Here is a 9,617-nt window from a genome sequence, read left to right as displayed (position 1 = left end):
ACCTGATCCTGGCTACTTACAAATTTGGCTATTGGACTGGATGGGTTACAGGCATACTTTGTCTTGCCTAAAGTAGCGGAATGTGACATCCCTTAGGGTAAGCAAGTGTGTTCGCTTTGTGTTCTGTGCCCTCCTCTAGCAATGACAGTACTTGGTGCAAGACTGTGAGCTCATTGAGGCAGAAGCCATGGCATTCAAATTAGTTTCCTGAGCCAGAATTAACATCTGCCACAAAGTAGGCAGCTCAGTGAGCTTTTGTAGTTTCCAACTGGATGCAGCACTGTGACTGCTTTTGGCTACTAACAGGGCCAGGCACTGAAACAAGCTCTAAATCCCCACAGAAAAATCACTCTGAATTATCTTGGCCCATCCCTAAGTACCCAACCTGTGTATACTATTCACCTTGCCAAGAGTGTTCACTCATCTTTGCTTCTCACAAACCTTTTCTTTTTTCTTTCTATGGCTTGCATGTTTTGAATGACAGCTATATCCTCATGCTGTTTATATCATGGAGTCCCAAGGAGCTTAAAGGTTACAGTAACATTATTACAGAATTCTCATGATCCTTTTATTATTTTAAAAACCGAGCTGTATGTACATAAAGTGCGAAGAGTGCAGTAATACTGTATTAAGTGTCCGGCTCGATTAATATTTCCATATGTATACAGCTCGGCACGACCACCAAAATCAAAACGCAACGGTTCCAGCTTCCCAAAGTTTCCCTCGTGCCCTTTCCCGCCGAATATGCCCCCACCCCTCAGAAGTAAACGTTATTCTAACTGCTGTCACTATCGGTAAGTTTTGTAGGGAATTATTTTGGAGGAAGTGGAAGGTGGATGAATCGGCCCACAGTCCCTTGGGGCTGGACGAAACCCAGGCTCGGTTCCCTCCCTACTGAGCTCCCCGTGGAGGCTCCAGGGGTCCACAGAGTTCTCCGGTCTCACCGACTTGGGCCAGACCCGCCAGGCTGGTAGTTCTCCGAACGGATCCCTCACACGCCCAGCAATGGCTGGAGGGCCCCCAGGCCCCACCAAAACAGCGCCGAGCACGCCACAATGGCAGCCCGGCTGTCTACCGCGTGGGCCTCGCCGCGTGCTTCCCACCTTGGGAGTGGGCGCCCCTCCCGCGCGACGGACAGCCGGGCGTGGCCCTAGTCGCGACCCGATGGGATGCCAGTAGCCGGCGGGGGCGCTCCAGGACTCGGGATGTTGGGCGCGGGCCCATTGGCTGAGCATTCCCCCGCGAGCCGGCCGGCCGCAGGGCCCACCTCCCGGCCCTCTCTCCGCGCCCCCATTGGCCGTCCGCGTCCCGCTGGTGTCCGCTCCCGCCCCCCTCCCGCCCGGAGGGAAACCGGGTTGGGGGGTGGGAAGCCAAAGCAGTGAGGATGCTGAGTGGTCCTCGGAGTAAGGGTGCGCGCGAGAACCAATCAGAAGCGGATGTGGAAAAGAGGCGCTGCGCCAACCAGTCACATCGCGAGGTGCGGTCGGGGCCAGCTGACGCGAGTGCGGGCCTCAGCCAATGGGCGTGCCACTGCCCGTCCGCTCTTCTGCAGCCGGTTGGGGGCGGTGGAAAAGCGAGTGAGGAGAGCGCAGCGGCGGCGGCGGCGGCGCAGCCATCGCTGGACGGCCAGCGAAAGAGCGAGGCCTCAGACTCTGCGTCTAGGTGAGAGGCGGGTGCCCCGGGAGGAGCGGCCGGGCTGCGGGTCCCTCCTCGCTTGGCGCGGGCAGCGGCTGCAGGAGCCCGGGCTGCAGGCCGGGCCGAGGCGGGGGCGACGACCCGCTGTCCAACCTCCGCCCCAGCCAGGGTACGCCCAGAAGTGAGGGTGCCCGCCTCGGCCCGGGTGGTCTTGGCGCCACTTGGCCCCGCCATCGCCCTCCACCTGGCCGGGACCGCGAGGGGGACGTACAGTCGGGCCTGGTTTTCAGCCGCGGAACCCGGGGGCGCTGGCTGGGGTGGGAGGCCGCAGAGAGGTGGTGAAGGTGGGGCGGGGTGGTTAACCGAGCAGCAGGCTCGCGTGCTCGCGGGAGGGTGGCGGTAAAGGGAGGCCTGTGATTGCAGGATTCCAAGTCTGGGGAGGAAGAAAGTGATGGGAAATAGGTGATGCTCAGAAAAGTGTGCTCAGGGAAAGGGCGCGAGTCGGGTGAGTGTGGTTGGCCTCTTGGAAGTAAGGCATTTATAGGGTTTGGGGGAGATCAGCTGGGAATGAAGGGAGGTCAGGCTTAGGGTTTGAAGGTGAAGGTCTCTGGAGAACTGGGGACACTTGGATCTGGTGTAAGAGGCACCTACTGAAACCGGAAGGTGCCTGAAAGAAGGTTTTAGGTGAAGTGTGGACAGGAGACTGGGGCCAGAAGGCGTTGGTCTCGTAGGACAAAGTATACAAGCATCAAACGCGGTAGATTTATGTATGTGTGGTAGGTGAAGGTTGTGAATCTTTAATGAGTAGTTGAACAAGAACCATTGTCTGATTCTGCAGTGTGTCGGAGAGTGGAGGGTCGCAGGTAGTGTCTTGGTCAGGTTTATAGGTTAACTTATTGCTAGTCGAGGGCCAAACACTCAAGAGTTTTAAATTCTCACTACTGAGGTTGATCCTCCTCCTGCACACCACCCCTCCTGCCATCCCTGTGACAGTTCATCTCATTGTTTTGCCTCAACGGCGCAAAAATTCACTCCCTCCGAAGGAATGGCATATGTATTGTGTATTGTTTGCTTTTGACTGTATGGCAGTCAGGAATCCCTTAATTATATATATATATATATATTTAAAGAATGTGTGGGTTTAAAGACAACATCAGAAGATACTCTCAGAAAATCTGCCCTCCAGGGGAGTTTCTCACTTGTAATGTTGGGCATGTATAATATAGCATGAAAATGATGCAGAATCTTTTACAGTAACACAAGTGAGAATTAATGTGTAAGTACAATCCTGTTGTCTTTTTTTCAAATTAATTTAAAAAAATAAACAGAGACAGGGTTTTCTCTGTCGCCCAGGCTGGAGTGCAGTGGCTAGATCATAGCTCGCTGCAGCCTCAAACTCCTGGGCCCGAGAGATCTTCCCACTGTGGCCTCTTAAAGGCTTGAGATTACAGGGCTGAGCCACCCTGCCCAGGCCCTATTATTCCATACATTTTCCATAAAATTATTCATGGATTTTTTTGTGTGTGAGAGACAGCCTCACTCTGCTGCCCAGGCTGGAGTGCAGTGATGCCACCTTGGCTCACTGCAACCTCCACCTCCCAAGTTCAAGTGATCCTCCTGCCTCAGCCTCTCAAGTAGCAGGGACTACAGACACATGCCCTGCACCTGGCTAAGTTTTGTGTTTTTAGTAGAGACGAGGTTTCACCATGTTGGCCAGGCTGGTCTCGAGCTTCTGACTTGAAGTGATCCATCCGCCTTGGCTTCCCAAAGTGCTAGGATTACAGGCGTGAGCGACTGTGCCAGCCAAATTATTCTAAATTTATTTGTAAAAATTACACATAAATTTTGTGCAATTTGATTATGTATTAGGCCTGTTGGGAAATTTATCATGCTTGTGAAGAATTTTGTAGCTAAGTAGATTCAGTTTTTCTTCTTTTCCACTCAGAAAAGACATAGTATGTATGTATCATTGCTATCCTGTTTGAAGCTTTTGGAATTTTTATTTGTGGGGTGTGGATAGAGGCTGGAGGCAGAGACTGAGGTCATAGAAGAGGTAGAAAAGAAGGTGGCCCACTACCGTATTTCCAGTGTATTTAAATGGGAGTTTCTGTTTGAGGAAAGGACAAAAGGATTGTGAAGTTATAGAGTCAAGGACAGAAGCCAAAGAGAGCATTTGCTGTGTAACATGTTTCCTTGTTAACCAGATCAGCAGAGCATTATAAAATGGGCCATTATTTATGATCTAGAAACAATTTTGTGAAAGTGATTTCTTGATGATGCTATTTACTTGATCACATTTGCCCTTAGTATAACAGAATACCTAAGTGCTGAGGCAACTCAGAGCAGAGAATTAATCTGAATGGTGTGGAGTGAATCAGGGAAGGTTTCCTGAAAGAGGTGAGTTTGAGCCAGCAATGGCTGGAGGGGCCCCAGACCCCACCAAAACAGCACCAAGCACGCCACAATGGCAACAATGAACTTTAAATTGGGACATGGGTTATTAGAAGACGTGAGGATGACATTCCAGTAGTTTGTACATGATATTAGCAACTATGGACAAGAGTGACAAATTAAAAATGTTTTTTAAGTATAATTGAAGATTAGAATGAAGATTTAGGAGTTTGGAAATCAACTAAGCCTATGTTTCAGCTTAGTGATAACTAATTTCTTATGTTGATTAGGAGAGAAAATTAACAGTTGATAATGGATTGGAGATAGGTAATAAAAGAGAAAGCATAAAAATATTCTTTGACAGTTATAGGAGAATGAAGTGAGAGTAAGGTTATTGTGAAGTGGTTTTAACAGTCAACCATATATATTAATTGGAAACATTTTTGAGTGCTGTACTAGAGTATATTGATAATAGTAGCAAAATTTATTGGGTGCTACTTTGTGACAGACAGTTTTGAGCTTTCCAAATATTATCTCATCTTCTGATTATCTGCATTTTATAGATGAGGGAGATAAGACTCAGAGATATAACTTGTCCAAGGTCACACGATTAGGAAGGAACGGGTCAGGATTGGCAGAATCAGTTAGTAAATGTTAATTGAGCATCTCCTTGATGCCAGGCACTGTACTAAATGCTGGGTATTCAACATGGACAAGGAAATTCAAGTCAGACCTCATCTATTTTCTAGAGATTGTCAGTTTATATAAAAAGAATTAGTGAAGAAAGAAAAAAGATTAGTTGGAGAGATTTCTGTAGATACTGGGGAATACACAATTTAGAGAAACCTAGGATAGAGTTTTAAAGAGGAAGTGAGCAGCAGCAAAATATATAGCTGAGAGACTCAGAATGATTGAGAAGAAACCATTGAGTTAAGTAAGTAAAAAAGTAATGTGAATTTAATCACAAGAAAGCTGGAATGAAGATATTAATATTTGGGCTGGTAGTTAATTGTGTTTGGTGGCAGGTACTCTATACAAATTTAAATATTTTCATAGTTATGGTCAGATTCATAGGAAAGATGATGGTATGGCCCCTTGTAATGTTTTAATCTTTGGCTGGCAAGATCATGAATACTTTAAAATGCGTGTACTTTTTAGTATTTTTTTCAAATTTTAAAAAGTGAGCAAGGCTGAGGCAGGCAGATTGCTTGAGCTCAGGAGGTCAAGAGCAGCCTGGGCAACATGGCAGAACCCCTTCTCTACCAATAAAAAAAAATTAATTGGGCAAGGTGGCATGTGCACCTGTAATTCCAGTTATTTGTGGGGGCTGAGGTAGAAGCCTAGGAAGTCGAGGCTGAGCCTTGATCATGCCACTCCACTCCAGCCTGAGTGACAAAGTGAGACCCTGTCTCAAAATAAAGTGAGCATTATTTTTATAAGTAGCAGGGACAAGCATTCAACTGAAATGAGCTACTACTCAGGAAAATGTAGGTGGGCTAGTCTGAACTTGGAGTAGGAGAGAAGATAGTCTTATTTCAGTGTCTACTCCATCAGAGCCGCCTTGGTAGGTGTGTTCCCATCCTGGAAATCACTGGATTGTCACTGATGGAAACTGAAACTGTACTGAAAGATGGCATTCACTTAATCTGGGGGATCCAGTTACTAACATACCCTGAATGGTGGAGATACAGTCTTGGCTTTCCTGAACATTTGTTTTCTTAGGGTTTAATACATGAATTTAAAGTTTAGAAAAAACCAACAAACCACTGATAGAATTGAGTCATTTTAACTGTTTCTTTTGGCCTCATATCCTTCTTCCTACACATTGGTTCTGTAGTTCCTCTTCAGTGGGTTTGTAATGGGCTTAGAGTTTCAGTTCAGTAAGACAAAATGAAAGTACTGGACTTAGGCTGATCAACTTAAACACTTATAAGCTCATCTTTGTGTTCGGTTCCCAATTTGAGAGTGAAGACAGATTTCAAGAAAATAAGCTTTTCTTATTCAAAGAATGATTCCCAAACTAGTAGGATTTGCCCTAGGATCAGTACAGACTTATTACATCTCCTGAACAAAGAGGAAAGAGTTACGTAAATTAATCTAGCTTTTAGTTTAATTTCACTTAGCCCATAGGGATTCTGAGGAAATGATATTAATGTGATTCCTATTTCATCTAGGCACTGTGCCATAATCCTTCAATAAATTATCACATTTGATTCTCATATAATTCTCTAAAGTGTGAATACCATATTACAGATGAGGAGAATGAAACTCAGAGAAGTTGGTAACTTTCCAAGGTTGGAGAGCTAAGTGACAGAACTGGGATTCAAACCTTTCTTTGTCTAACTCCAAAACTCATGCTTCTGAAACTAATAGCAAGAAGGACTGATTTATACCTTCAGTTGAAAAAAAAATGCCACAAGCCTTAGGTATTTAGTTATTATTTGTTACCTTAGAAGGTGAGACTCGTGCTCTGAGTGTTTGTGCTCTGTAACACTGCCTTTAAATTAATGACAGTGATTTTTTTGGTGTCTTATAGAATACCTTATATTTTCTTGCTTTAGTGATTATGTTTTTATATTTTAGAATTTTTTGATGATGTATATTAGTGTCTATATTTGCTTTAAAATGTTTGTGAAATGGATATATATTAGTGTCTATATTTACTTCAAAATGTTTATGAAATGGATACTATGTCTTAAAGTCAAATGTGTCTCAAAATTGGTGAAGCCTGGCATATATGCATGTAGTTTTCATGCATAAGTGTTTTACCAATTTGTTGTGCACTTTTGTCCCCCATGCTTCCCCATCTTACCTATCCTATTCTTTTTAAAATTATGATTTAATAAAGAATTGAAATATATACTAATAAAGTAATTCATTCTCTTTTGTTAACATTGCAGTGTAGAGAAAAGTGTTATGATGTAGAAAATTCAAATTGAACTGTGTATCAGCAGATATGAGCTTTAGTTTTGGTTTTGTTAGCAACTTGATGTGTACCTTCAGGCAAATCACTTCTCCTCTATGGGCTTTAGTTTCCTCATCTGTAAAATGGAGGGTAAGGAGAAATTTTAAGACTGTCTGCCTCAAACAGGTTGTATGCCTTCTTTCTAAAACATAGATGCCCTAGATGCCTTTCTTAAAAACTGTATTACTGCATTTTACAATATTTTCTTTTCTCTTCGTCTTCCTTCTTTCCCTTCTTAATTTTTTAGAGGATAAATTATTTTTGGTGTCTACATTTACCAGGACAGCATATCTTAGGAAGTAGGGACCCAGAACATAATGAATGAATGAATATATATTTTATCTGAGTTAATGAGAAATTATTTAAATAAAATACTGTCAAAAAGGTGAAGTTTCATTGAAAAGTAGTTCTACCTAAAGAATAAAATATATTTAGTAAAGTTCAATTTGTCTGTTCTGTATTGGATAGATGTACAAAGAAGAAAACTCTTAAACTTGTCTTTAAGAAGCCTTCTTACTGGTAGGAGGGACAAACTTCTGTAAACTTTGTATTATGGAAAATTGCTAGCAATAATATACACATCGCCAACTTTAACAGTTATCAATTTGTGGTCAGTCTTGCTTCATCCATACCTCCACCCACTTCCCTCTTTATACTGAAGCAAGTCCTTAACCTTTTTTTTTTTTTGCCAGTTATTACCATGCAGTATGATAATTATAATAATAAACATGTTAATCTAACTGTGGTGAAAATTTGTTCATATAAATATATTTTGAGACTTGAGCATTATGCTGTTTGAAGCATGAGAAATGAGATCTACTAAGTTACTATAGGTCAGGGATAATATAATTGAAGAGACTATGTACATATGTGAAACAGAATGTAGCAACACTGGATCATTTGCCAGAATTGGTGGTAGAGACTCTTAAGTGGAAACTGACATTATTTTAGAATGAAAGTAGAACTTAAACATTAGGTGGCAATAGAGAGAAAGAACATTTAGGGGTAAGGTGAAGGATATCACATGGTTAAAGCATGCAGTTAGAAAATCTAACTTTGGCTTCATAGAATAAGTTATATCTAAATCTATATATCTCTATCTTTATCTTTTAGACCCCTACAACATGTAGTTGGCATAGTGTAGATGTTACATCAGAACTTGAACAAAGCCAATTGCTATAGTAGAAATTATGACACACTACTTTGTGAATGTATCACTGTTCATGGTGAATTTTTTTGGACATTCTGTTAAAAAGCCTTCTAAATATCTTAATACCACATGTATTAATGGAGTCATTCTTGTCAGAATGTTTGTGGGTTTGTGCCATCATCTTTTGTGTGCAGTTGTGTGTGTGTGTTTAAATGTTAACTATTTGACAATTTTAAGATTATTTTGAAATATCTAGTTTAGATCATTCTCGTCTTACATGAAATTTTTTCCAGAAATGTTGGCATGATAATTCATGAGAAATCCTTGAATTTCGGGAATTGTTATCATTATAGCTTATTATTCTGAAATATTCTGGTAAGAAAATCTTAAGGTATATTTCCTAATGCAGAAACTCCTTGTTAAAGATCATGAACTTCTCTGAGCATCTCCTCAAAGTGTTGTGCTAGCTCATCAGAAAAATATACATTCAAATATTCTTGGGGTTCTGTGGATTCTGGTTTAATAATTTATCCTTTAATTTGTAGGCAGAAAGCATACTGCTAAAATTCCACTCAATTGTATTTATGTGAGTTCTGCTTGTCTTTTACAGACAAGTATTATTAATTATTAGGAGTGATAAAATAATAAAGCTTATGATTGGAAATGCCTAATTAAAAAATTAGACTAATTCTTAATTGAATTCTTGGGAAAAACAAGCTGTAGCTAGTTTAATAAGTAGGAATTATTTCACTAAAGATTTTGGAATAAACATATGGTACTTTATGTAATGGCTCCTGTCCATCCTGGATTAACAGGAAGTAGAATATATGACATACGAATGAATAAATGCATTAATACCTTTTTCCCCCCAGAAGTAAAAACATTTACTTACTGTGTCCTTAGGCAGTTAAGATCTGTGGAGGAAAGGATCTGCTGAAGTATTTTGAGTTTCACATCTGTGTTGAAACAACGAAGTAATGAAGGAGCTTAGAAACTGTTTTTGGCTAACAAAGGATTGATTCTCAGTGGATCCCTGTGATACAAGTGCTCATCATTCACTTAGTGTGAGGAATGGCCCTAAATGAGTTTCTTAGAACATGGTTTTAAAAACTTGTGAATTGTAATTAAAATGTAATTATGATAATGATTATTAGCATAAGCGGAGTTCTCAGGAGATAGGAACAGGTGAATTAGCTGGTAATGGGACATTTGACCCTGCAGAGCTGTGCACAGACTGTTCGAAGTTCAGTGGATATTAGGTGAATTGCTTTACAGTGATACCCTTGTGACCTGTTGGAGTTAATAATTTTCCAAGTACCTAATCTACTACTGGGAAACAACTTATTCCAATACATAGTAATAGAATATAGACTGTGAGAACCAGAAGAGATTTTAACAATCCATGATCTGGCCTCTCCTTCAATGAATTTAAAGAGTGACCAGAGAGGTCGACTTGCCTAAGGTCTGTTGGTTATG

The 9,617-nt window shown here is 41.6% G+C and overlaps 1 protein-coding gene across 1 annotated transcript in view; it reads left to right on the top strand.

Moving 5' to 3' along the window:
- The first annotated feature begins 1,566 nt into the window (after positions 1-1,566).
- The window catches only part of FAR1 (fatty acyl-CoA reductase 1), a 64,056-nt gene continuing 56,005 nt past the window's right edge, over positions 1,567-9,617 (top strand). Inside the window, exon 1 of the mRNA XM_012456608.2 lies at positions 1,567-1,662. The gene's annotated coding sequence lies outside the window, so the exon portion shown is untranslated. The remainder of the gene's footprint in view (positions 1,663-9,617) is intronic.

The sequence above is a fragment of the Aotus nancymaae genome, unplaced genomic scaffold (assembly GCF_030222135.1).
Source record: "Aotus nancymaae isolate 86718 unplaced genomic scaffold, 86718_ANA_hifiasm-v0.15.2.pri h1tg000059l, whole genome shotgun sequence".
Lineage (NCBI taxonomy): Eukaryota > Metazoa > Chordata > Mammalia > Primates > Aotidae > Aotus > Aotus nancymaae.
Note: the sequence above shows the minus strand (reverse complement) of the source record. Positions and strands in the feature narration are given on the sequence as shown.